The sequence below is a fragment of the Cynocephalus volans genome, chromosome 9 (assembly GCF_027409185.1).
Source record: "Cynocephalus volans isolate mCynVol1 chromosome 9, mCynVol1.pri, whole genome shotgun sequence".
Classification (NCBI taxonomy): Eukaryota; Metazoa; Chordata; class Mammalia; order Dermoptera; family Cynocephalidae; genus Cynocephalus; species Cynocephalus volans.
In genome coordinates this window covers 47915925-47928040 of record NC_084468.1, presented here as the reverse complement: position 1 = coordinate 47928040, position 12116 = coordinate 47915925, and positions in this window count along the sequence as shown.

Below are 12116 nucleotides of genomic sequence, written 5' to 3'. Positions count from 1 at the left end.
AAAGTACTTATTTTCATTGAACCAAAGGGAAAGAAAAGAAAGAAGGAAGGGAGACAGACTGACTTTTTTAGGCCTGGTACAAACTTTTCCTTTTTTTTTTTTTTTTTTTTTCTTTTCACTAAAATCTAATTTAAGGTTACATGGTTTTTTTAGATGATGTATCCCAGGGTACAATTCTGGCCTGTCAAGGTTGTCAAAAACATGAACTGTTTTCATTCCCTCTTTTATTTCTAAAAAGGCAAAAATGAAATATCTCTTTTCAAATTTATTAAATAAATGTCCTTCATTTCCTCAGTCTGACTGTTTCCTGGAAATGTTTTATTAATTGCGAATTTATTCCCACACATTGTGATGCAAATAGAAGAATGGCAAATGGGCAGTTGCATTCATTTAAAATTAGCAGAGGCCCTTGTTCAAGGGATGGCATATTCAAAGTGACCCAAATTATCATGACATGAAGGCCACAGGTCAAATTCAAGGCCAAATTACAAATCAATAGAAAATCTCCTTGGGGGTAGCTGGTGCTATGAACTTGAATTCTTAATTGTTTTTCAAAAGGCTATATTTTACTTTGCTGCATACAAAATTTAAAATATTCTGCAAGATAACGACTTTGAAATGTGAATGAGTTCTGCTTTTCTTTTATGAGTTTTTTCTTACATATTTATCATTTTTAAAATTTAATTATCATATGTTCTGAATAATATTTTTTTCTAGGGATTTATTTCTAAAGTTTGGTAAAATATTGTTTTTGACTTTCCATGTGCTCTTTACTCTCTAGAAAACAGCTTAATTTGACTGAACCCACATTAATATTGTTACATTGAAGTTCAATAATCTGCTTTAAACGTTATGTCTGACTCAAGGATTGGGTTGGTTAAAAATTGGGATACAACATCTCCATCCTGATGTCGAAAGATTTCCATTTTGCTTTCTGCTGTCACCTGAAGAAGCAAAAACATTGGTCTGTGAAGGACTAAAGTTTGGAGCCTTTCTCCCTTCATTCCGAGTAGCATCAATCACTGCTATGTACCCCGCAGCAATCTCCTCCCGAGGTAACTGATCCTACAGGAATCCGACTCTGGTTCTAAAATTTTTGCTCTCTAAATCAATACAATTTCTATTTCTTATTTGGTTAAAAGCTAACTTAAAACACATTTTGAAACACTGTTTGCTTTCCGTATAACCTTATTCTAAAACTTTTGGTGGGGGTAAAAAGTTGTGATACAACAGTGCAGTGACCAGGGAGGTGATAGACTGGTTTCTCCTTCCCTCTTTTGCTTTGAGAAATCACATCTTTTGAGTTTTGTCTGCAAAATGAAGACTAGTGATGCCCAAAATTCTCAGCAGATTAAATATCTAAGGTGCTTTTTATTCTGTTTAAATTTTTAATCACGATGTACATGTATTTCCTAGTACAACTATATGTTTTTTAAGTTCAGTGTACCTGGCCTCCCTAGTTTCCTCTCTATAGCTCTCCTCCTCTACCTTCTGTGGAGACCCAGCAGAAGGCCCTGAGCCACACTGGCTTCAAGATAGCATTCATCACTCCCTAACATGCTAGGTATTTTTATTTACCCTATTTACTATCTTCCCTCACTAGAACTTAAGCTCCAGAAGCACAGGAATATTTGTCATTATCACCAGCACTTATAACTTGGTAGTTGTTCTACAAGTATTTCTTAAATGAATGGTTACAGGATCATAGTTTTTATCAGTCTCTCAAGATGGAGACCCTTCTTGCCCATATTGGTACACCCAGTATCAGTACCCATCAGTCTTCCCTCATGCTAAATGTTAGTCTGCTTCTTTGCATCTCCCGAATAACCACTTGTTAAATGAATAAATGAATGTTCCTGGATCCCTCCTCCCTGTGCTCTACCCTCCTGTTGAAAATCTTCTGGCCTGATCTTCTGCATATTGTTTTCCTAGCACACCCCTAATTTCATGCATCAGTCTCTGGCTGGATTTTCCTTGGTAGTCATTAACAGTCTGTTTGGACCTTAGGTGCCTCTCCATTTGATGGTATTTAAACACAAGCCACACAGGGCTGGTCAGTTAGCTCAGTTGATTAGAACACGGTGTTGATAACAGCAAGGTCAAGGGTTTGGATCTTCAAACAAGCCAGCTGCAAAGAAAAACCACGAGCCACAGACCATCATCTGCATTGCCCTTCCTCTCTTTTCTCTGGCTTTTGCCAGTCATCCCCCAAATTCTGCCTCTATATGGTATATAGACCACAAAAGGTCACAAGTGAAAGAGATATTACCCATACCGGCCAGCTACCAAAAAAAAAAAAAAGAGATGTTAGAGGTACAGGTTCATTTTATAAATGAAAGGCCTGCCAGGATTTGCCTTGTCTAGGTTTGCACAACTGTTTAGGACACAGTTGGAACTTGGATCCAGGGCTCAGATTTCCAATCAGTCCAGTGTTCTTTCCATGTCTCTCAAACTCTTTCTCCAGTCTTTCCTGGCCCTGGCAGTCACTCTGCCCCCAAACATTTTTTTTTCTTTGGCAGCTGGCTTGTACAGGGATCTGAACCGATGACCTTGGTGTTGTAAGGCTGTTCTCTAACCAAATGAGCTAAACTGCCAGGCCCCAAAAGACCTTTTACTCCCCTGAGCCTGATGGGCCACTTTGTTCAATGGCTCTAGCAACAGTGTACATTTGAGGTAAGGTGAATCTTCAGATTCACATTTGCTTAACTCTTAGGCCTATTTTCTTTTCTTTTCTTTTTTTATGCCAAGACCAATCCACAAGGCCTGTTTTCTTTTTTTTTTTTTTTTTTAATCTTATTTTATGTATAAAGAGATAGCATGGTTTTTTTCGTTGGGTAGATGCCTTGGATCATCCATTCAAGGAAGATCACTTAGTCCATCATGAAGCCTATAACCTTCCATACTGATGGAAACACTGGCAGCACACCTTAAGGCTGTGCTTCTGGATCAGACCGTGCGGGTTTTAACAGAGGGGGCAAGAGCGAGAACCTGGCCAAATTTTAGCAGGTGGCCCCAGTGGAGCTGCTGGTGACTCATCTTGCTTTCAGCAGGGCGACAAGGCAAAAGAGGCCTATTTTCATGTTAAGATTAATTACCTCCTGGGTAGGGAATCCTTTACTGTCTTCCCTGGCATTTAAAATATTCGAGACCCACCACTGACATTTTAATCTACAAAGCTAATCATCAGTTTAAGGGAAAGGGGGCTTGACTCAGAAGACAACTTCTGGCAGACTTTCCCTTCCTCCCAGGGAGAGGTAAAAAGTTTCCAAGTGTGCTCACAAAGTGCCACGGGAAGTATATTCACGTCTATTTTCTTACCCATGCCTTTTTCACCTGACTGAGAGGGCCTGGAGATAAGGCACCATGTTGTATGTTCTCAACATGTTGATATTCCTGTCTTTTTTTTTTTTTTGGTGTCTGGCAGGTTGGCAGGTGTGAGGAATCAAACCCTGGACCTTGGTTCAACATGTTGATATTCCTGACACAGTAAACGAAATCAAACATCTGACGAAGCTTATCAACCCAAACAAAACTAAAACCAGGCACTGATTTTATCAACTAATATTTCTTAGATGAGTGAACCTGTACATTTTCCTTATTTGTCTTTAAAGTGTCACTAAGCCTAGTATAATGGCTAAAACTTAAAGCTGACAATATAAAGTGCTGGAGAGGATACTGAGCAATAAGAGCTCTCATACTGCTGATGGAAATGCAAACTGGTGCAAGCATTTTGGAAACCCAGCACTTTTAGAAACCTGGAGTTTCTTATAGAGTTTCTTACAGAGGCACTTAGCCTGTAATCTAGACATCCCATTCCTAGATATTTATCAGAGAGAATTGAAAACATATGCCACATGAAGAAACTGAAGGGAAGTGTCTACACACTAGGAACAATCCAAAAGTTCAACTAGTGAATGGAAAAACAAATGTTAATATATCCATACTATGGAATAATGGTGTTGGGGGGGAAAACTTTTCTTCCACCCTCTTAGGTTCAATAACTGGGGGAGGCTACAAATTAAACTGACAAAAGACACACTGGCAAGAGAAAAAACAAAATTTAATTACATATTTTTATTAATGTGTACATAAGAGTTCACAGAAAAATGTGACTAATGGGAGGTTAGAATCTAGGGCTTATATATATATATATATTTTTTTTTTTTCAGTTGTTGGGGTTCAGGGGTTGAATTCTGGACCTTTGTGTTATCAGCACCATGCATCTTTTTTTTTTTAAATACTGTATTAATAGGGGAAGGGAAAGCGGAGAGGACACTTAAAGGGAAAACAAATGATTCTTAATCAGGGAAGGGGAGGGGAAGAAAGGGCACTTATGGGAAAACAAATGACATTTTTTTTTCTCTTTTCCCCATTTAAAGTAAGCTTCAGAGGAATGACTTTTTTGAAAGACAAATGAACCCTTAGGAGAATAGATGGGAGATGATAGTTTTGTTACAATGTCTCTTAGGTGTGGTGTGGAAACTTCTCATCTCTGGTGATAAGAGTCATTTTTCCCTGGTTGATACCTTGGAAGGGATTTATGACATCTGAGTTCTTTTTGGAGGCTGTGCTTTTAGGGAGATAAGAGATTTCAAGATTTCAAGAACTCAAATGTCTTATTCTCAAAATAATTTTTATAAGGTCAAGGATTTGGATCCCTGTACTGGTCAGCAGACAAAAAATCATCATCATCATAATAATGATTTAATGCCACAGTGGTATATTCTAGACTCCTTCAATAACAATAAAAAAGAACTAACCAACCATACATGCAACTACAGAGATGAATCTCAAAACAGTATACTCTGAAAGGACGAGTCGACACCAGTTGACGATCCACCGGAGAGAGCTCGTTTATTAGGCGGCACACACACACATATATAGGGCTTCTAGGGAAGGCTGATTGGCTTAAAATACAATCCCTACTTAGAGGGCAACCAGCGCCATGGGGTGTGGCCGAAAAGGACTTATGTGATCAGAGTGTGATCCCTTGGGGCATTTGGGTTCCTACATTCCTCCCTTTTTCTTGTTTTAGGAAAGGGGACGTTGAAGTCATCGAGCTACTTCCTGCTGAACTGGGGCATTGTGGGGGGGGGCAACGGGAGGAAGGTACATAAATACCCATTATGAAACCCCAAAGGAGGGTGGAGAAACACGTAATTTCAAAAGGGGAAAAGTCCATAAACGTTCCTTGAAGCCACAAGTCGAATATACACCGGTTCCATTGTTCGTAGTCGGAGACTGGAGGGAGCAGCCAGGCGTCGGTGGCGAGGGCGTGTAGGAATGCGTTTCCTCTGTAAGGTGGTGTCTCTTCAGCATCGGCTGAGGCGCTCACGAGATGAGGCGGGGGGTTCATCGGTACCTAGAATCTGGTAGTTTCTAAGCAAAAGCTGGTTAAAGGCCTGATTAGAGATTTTTCCCACTTGGGTTTGAAGAAACCTAATGATGCAGGGCAAGAAAAGGCAGGTTATGAGGATAATGATTAGAGGTCCCAAAATGGGCCAAATCCAAGTTAGGATAGGGTTTAAGATAAAAGAAGAAAAGGGGTTAGAACTGGATGTGGTTCGTAGGCTGGAAGCTAAGTCGGTGAGTTTGATGATGTTTGTTTCTACTAGACAGGATTCATTGATATAACAGCATTCTTCCCCAAGGAAGATGCAAGTACCTCCTTTTTCTGCAGTGAGGAGGTCTAGAGCTCTACGGTTTTGGAGGGTGACCTGAGCTAAAGAGGTAATTTGTCTCTATAGAGAGGAAAGAGATTCGGCAGTGGAGGTCAGAGCCCCTTCAAGTCTAGCATTTATGTCTTCGACCACCCATAAACTGTGTCCTAAGTCTCCTCCCGACAGGCCGGCTCCGACCGCTGATGTTGTTAGGGAAATACCAACCATGATTGGGAGGAAGGCGGCCCTTTTTTGCCTTGAGGGGGGATGAAGAAGATGGAACAGTTCTGAACTGGTGTACAGAGTGAGTTGAGGGACGATGGTGACAAGAAGGCATGGGGCAGTAAGATTAGGCAGGATGGAGGTAGAGAGGGTTCCATTGCACCAGAAGAAAGAGCCTGGTGATGTTGAGGAAGGGAAGCATTTAAGGGGACGGCCGCCAGGAGAGGTCGCATGAGAGAAAACAATTTCCGGGAGAGAGAGAGAAAGATGAGTGTTTCAGAAATGATCTGTTGCCAGGTATAAATGGGTGACCCTGGGGAGCTAGCAGAGGGGCCTGAAAGCTCCCTGGGTGAAATGAAAAGCCAAGGAGAAGGTTCATGTCTCTGGAATTGGGGGTAAGGCTGAGGTCTGGGATAGGCGGAGTTTGAAAGGGTCGGTAGGATGAGAGATACACTTAAAAGAATGGTGTGTTAAGTTCTTTTGCAGCTTATTATTGGAGTTCTCGGTGGCCGAGGGCGGATCCTGAGTGTAAGGCTTCAGCCTGGAAATATGAATCCATGGAGTAACATGATTACCTGGCAGGGCAAGTTTAGCAGCAGTTGGAGTGCAAAGGATGACAGGACATGGGCCTTCCCACTTAGGGGTTGGGGGGGGTTGGGTTCCGGGGAAGTGTAGAATACTAATTGGCCTGGGCTGAGTGAAAGGTTATTTTTGGGAAGTGACGGATCTGGAAGTAGCCACTCCTGGTACTTCCATAATTCGGTGCAAAGGTGGGAGAGCAAGGGTAAGGCCATGGTGGGTGGTATGGGTCCTTCAGTTGCTGTGATCCCCGGGGGTAGGAGGGGCCTACCATACATGACTTCAAAAGGGGAAAGATTGGAGGGCCTTTTTGGGAGAGCCCTCGTCTTGAGTAGAGCAAGAGGTAGAAGACGGACCCAATCAAGGTGGAATTCCAGAGACAATTTAGTTAGTATGTCCTTTTTTTTTTTTTTTTTTTTTTGTCCTTTTCGTGACCGGCACTCAGCCAGTGAATGCACCGGCCAGTCCTATATAGGATCCGAACCCGCAGCGGGAGCGTTGCAGCGCTCCCAGCGCCGCACTCTACCAAGTGCGCCACGGGCTCAGCCCTAGTTAGTATGTCCTTTAAGGTTCTGTTGGTTCTCTCTACCTTTCCGGATGCCTGAGGTCGGTAAGGGCAATGTAAGTGCCAGGGGAGAGAGAGTGACTGGGAGAGTTTCTGTATTACCTGGGTGGTAAATTCAGGTCCATTGTCAGATTGAATGGAAGTGGGCATCCCAAATCGTGGGATGATTTGGGAAAGGAGAGTCTGGGCTACGGTGGAGGCCTTTTTATTGGATGATGGGAATGCCTCTACCCATCCTGAAAAGGTATCAACAAACACCAAGAGGTATTTGAGGCGCCGGACAGAAGGCATGTGCGTAAAATCGACTTGCCAGTCAGCCGCGGGTGTGAGACCTCTGGCCTGGTGGGAGGGGTATGGCCCAGGTTTGAGAGGGGTGTTAGGATTGGTACGCTGGCAGATTGTGCATGAGGAGGAGATTTTTTGCAAGAGGGCTTTGTCAGATGGGGTGATTGAGAAGAAGGCTTGTAAAAACTGGGATAAAGCTTGGGGGCTAACGTGAAACAGGTCATGGCATTAGGCGGTTGAGGCTGAGAGGGTGTCTGTGAACCTTGGGATCCATATGGAAGAATGGGAAGTTGGTTTTGTGTCTGTGGGTGCATTGCCGCAGTGCGTGCGGCGAGGTCAGCCTTACAATTCCCACGAGTGATTGGGGAATTGTCCCTCTGGTGGGCTCTGCAATGAATGACTCCTAATTCACAAGGTAAATGGGATGCCTCAATTAATGTGGAGATTAAAGCTGAGTTGGTGATCGTGTTACCTGGTGTTAAGCAGACCGTGTTCTTTCCATATGGTGGCATGAGAGAGAAGTATATGAAAGACATATTTGGAGTCAGTGTATAAGAGTTTTTCCTTCAGCTAGAATGCAGGCTCGCGTGGCAGCGATAAGTTCAGCCTGCTGGTTGGTAGTACCCTTGGGTAAAGTTTGGGCTTCTATAACCGAATCAAGGGAGACTATGGCATAACCTGAGTAATGAGTGTTTCCTTCCTTGAATGAGGACCCATCCGTGAACCATGCGAGATCAGCGTGAGACAGGGGCCCCTCAGTGATGGAAGAGCGGTAAGGTATGAAATTCTGAAGGCTTTCTATGCAGCTGTGCAAAGGGGTGTTGGGGGAATCTGGTATAGGCAGTATGGTAGCTGGGTTTAGGGGTGGGCAGGTATTGAAGGATAGGGCAGGATTTTCCAGAAACGAGGATAGGAGGATTAGGATTCTGGAAGGTGGGAGGGCTTGGAGAGCCTTATAGGTAAGGAGGTCTTTAAGGTGATGTGGTGAGAGAATGGTGAGAGGTGCCCCAAATGTTAATTTGAATGCCTCCTTATGCAGCAACTGCCCCGCTGCTAGGGCTCTTAGACAGGGTGCCCAGCCTTGTACAGTGGGGTCTAATTGTTTTTGATAGGTATGCTACAGGGGCAAAGGAGGGGCCATAATTCTGTCCTAGAACACCCAGAGCTTGTCCCGTATTTTCATGAACATAGAGGAAAAAGGGTTTAGTTAGATCAGGGAGATGAAGTGCAGGGGCTGTTAGAAGGGCCTATCGAAGCTTGAGAAAAGGGCGCTGAGGTGAGGAGAGTAAAGGTTCTTCAGAAGGACCCTTACTCATATTATAGAGAGGTCGGGCTAGTAAAGAGAAATTGGGGATCCATGCTCTGAAATATCCGGCTAGACCCAGGAAAGATAGGATTTCTGTTTTGATTTTGGGGCTGGGCAGGTCAGTAAGAAGCTGTTTCCTGTCCAGGGTGATTTCCTTCTTTCCCGGGGAGAGGAGAAAACCAAGGTAGGTTACAGACGGTAAGGAGATTTGGGCTTTAGTGGGGGACACTCGATATCCCTTACCCGCTAGGAAGTTAAGCAAATGGGCAGTGTCAGCTTGGTATTGTTCCCATGAAGGACTGCATAGAAGGAGATCGTCCACATATTGTAATAAGGCAGACTCTGGATGGTTTAAGTGAAAAGATTTGAGGTCCTGTGCTAGGGTCTGCCCGAAAATATGAGGGCTATCCCAAAATCCCTGTGGCAGGACCGTCCAAGTGAGTTGTTCGGAGTGACGGGAGTGGGGGTCAGTCCATGTGAAGGCAAAAATGTCTTGAGTATCGGTTTCCAGGGGTATGGAAAAGAAGGCATCTTTTAAGTCCAGAGCCGAGAAATGAGTAGAGGTCGCTGGGACCTTGGAGAGAAGAGTGTATGGATTTGATACAAGGGGGTGAATGGTAATGACAGCGGCGTTAACAAGGCGGAGATCTTGGACGAGACAAAAGGGGCCATTAGGTTTTTTTACAGCAAGTATGGGAGTACTGAAAGGGGAGCCAGTGGGACAGAGATACCCTTTTTTTAATAGGTCCTGAAAGATGGGGCTTAACCCAAGGAGGGCTGTTGTGGTTAATGGATACTGAGCCTGACAAATATATTTGGAGGGGTCTTTTAGTTTTATGTGTACAGGGGAACACTGGGCCAGAGCAGGGCTGGCAGTGTCCCAAACTGTGGGTTAACAGGGTGCGTTAGGATGGGTAAGGACTTCTTTGGAGGGGTGGAATTAGTAGGATCTTGGGCTTGAACTAGCGCTAGGAGGAAGGAAACGGGGGAAGAGGAAGAGGACACGGGCAAAGTAATGGAGACTTGAAGCCGTGATAGAATGTCCTGACCCAACAAGGGGACGGGGCATTGTGGAATGACTAGAAAGGAATGGGAGAAAACGGATTGAGTGCCTTGAAGGCAGCAGGTTAAAAGAGGGGTCTTTTGGGGAAAGATTTGTTTACCTCCTACCCCGACTATAGGAGAGCTGCTGGAGGTGGTGGGGCCTTTATATTCCCTTAAGACTGAAAAGGTGGCTCCAGTGTCCAGGAGGAAAGACATTGGGTGGCTGTCCACAACCATGGATACCCTGGGCTCCTGCTTTGTTATAGAGATGGTCGGGAAGGGCCCAAGGCTCCGTCAGTCCTCCTCAGTGAGGCCCACCATAGGTGGTGTCCACGGTTCGGGGGACTGTGGGGCAGTTGGTCCCTCACCCCTTCGGGCGAGGGGGCAATCAGATCCCCAATGTCCCTTCTTTTTGCATTTTGGACAAGGAGTGGTGGGTGGCCTGGGGGTGGGGCAAGCCTTTGCCCAATGCCCTTCCTTTCCACATTTAAAGCAGGCTCCAGGTGGAGGCTTAGAGGTGGAGGCTGTGGGAGGGTGCCCAGGGGGTTTGATAAGCTGGGCCAACATCTGGAAGTTGGTGTGGTCGGCCTTTTGTTTTCAACCTCCTGCCGATTATGAAAAACCTTGAAGGCCACTGACAGGATTTCAGTCTGAGGGGTTGCAGGACCCTGCTCTAATTTTTTAAGTTTAGTTTTAATGTCGGGGTAGGATTGGGCCAGGAAATAGGTCATAAGGACATGCTGGCCGTCTTCTGAGTTGGGGTCTAAGTTAGTATATTGTTGAAAGGCCTGAGTTAATCTATTGAGGAACTCGGAGGGAGTTTCTTCCTTTTTTTGGAAAATTTCTTGAATTTTTTGGAAATTGACGACCTTGTGAGCCGATTTTTTGAGGCCAATTATTAAGTCTCGAGCCTGGATTCCCTGGGCTGTGTTATAATCCCAATTAGGTTCCTGTTCTGGGACTGCTTGGGGGCCTGGCGGGTGATTCGGATTGGTAGGATGGGTGTCAGTGGCATGGGTTTGGGCTGTATCCCAGACCCTGCAGCGTTCCTCGGGGAGGAGGGTATTGGCTAGGAGCATGAAGATGTCATGATGTGTGAGGCTGTAGGCCTGCAGGATCCATTGGAATTCCTTAATGTAGGTGGTAGGATCGGTAGAGAAAGAGCCTAGTCATTTTTCTAATTCTGTAAGGTCAGCTAGGGAAAAGGGATCATGGACCCTAACTACTCCTTCAGCCCCAGCTACCTCATGTAGTGGGGCGATTGTTAAAGGGGCAGGGGGAGGACCTCGGGAACGGGTGAAAGGGGGGCTTAGTGGGTCAGGAGTAGGTGAGGGTAAAGACGGGGGAGTGGATGGCACAGGAGGTGCAGAAGGTGACGCGGATGACGGGGGAGGAGGAGCGGATGCCGGAGGCACCAGGGGAGGAGGAGGTCGGTAGGGTGGGGGTTCATCAGCACGATCGAAAGTGGAAGAATCGAGGGGTGACTGTGAAGAGGGTTTACAGGCTAAAAGGACTTGAGAGGGAACACAGGAGGAGCAGAGGGCGGGGTTCTGAGCCAAGAGGCGAAAAGCCTCGATGTAGGGGATCTCCTTCCATTTTTTTAGGCGCTGGCAATAGTTAAAGAGGTCTGTAGAATGTTAGGATCTAGTGTGCCCTCAGGGGGCCATGTGTTTTGATTATATAAAGGATAATAAGGCCAATCTTATGTACAGAATTTGGTGAGGAGTTTGGGCTCAATATCCGGCCTGAGGGAAAGGTTGGTGAGGTTTTTCAGAAGGCATTGAAGTGGAGAGTCCCCTAGGGAGGAGGAGGAAGAGCCCATTCTGGTCTCTTAATGGGAATTTAGACAGAAATCGAACAGAGATTTAGTGATAGGACAGATCCTTCGGCAGGTTGGGAAAGGCGGGATCCTAGAGGGCGTCCCCAGTAGGTCACGTCAGTCCCGGCAGGTTCAGGTATGAACCAGGAGGAGAGAAGGGAGGTGTGGGTCGTCACTCAGACCTCCACTTCTCTAGGGCAAAAGCCCGGTGCCTGAAGGAACCTAGCACCAGGATTTTCTTGTCGGGTCCGGACCCGGGAAGTGGAGAGAAGAGAGTGGTGGACAGGAGAGAACAGAATGGGGCTTTTAACCTCCAAAAGTGAAAGTAAAAGTTTACCGGGGCTTTGGAACCTGTTATAGTTTGGGAATTTATGGTGGTCGTGAAGACCGTGGTGGGGTGGGGTATGGGCATTAGAGGCTACCGGACGATCATGGCTAGACTCCCTGTGGTAGCCTGTAAAACGGCTGGTGCCCTTTAGGAAAGGGGGCTTACCTAATGATGAGCCAGTGGTGAGTGGAAGGAGCCAGCGCTGAAAAGAATGGACGAGGGTGGACCGTCAGTGGTGAATGGGACGGAGTTCCCGAGGGGTAACTCGAAAAGTGCTGCCACTGCGATTTGAAAAGTGTTATAGCTCG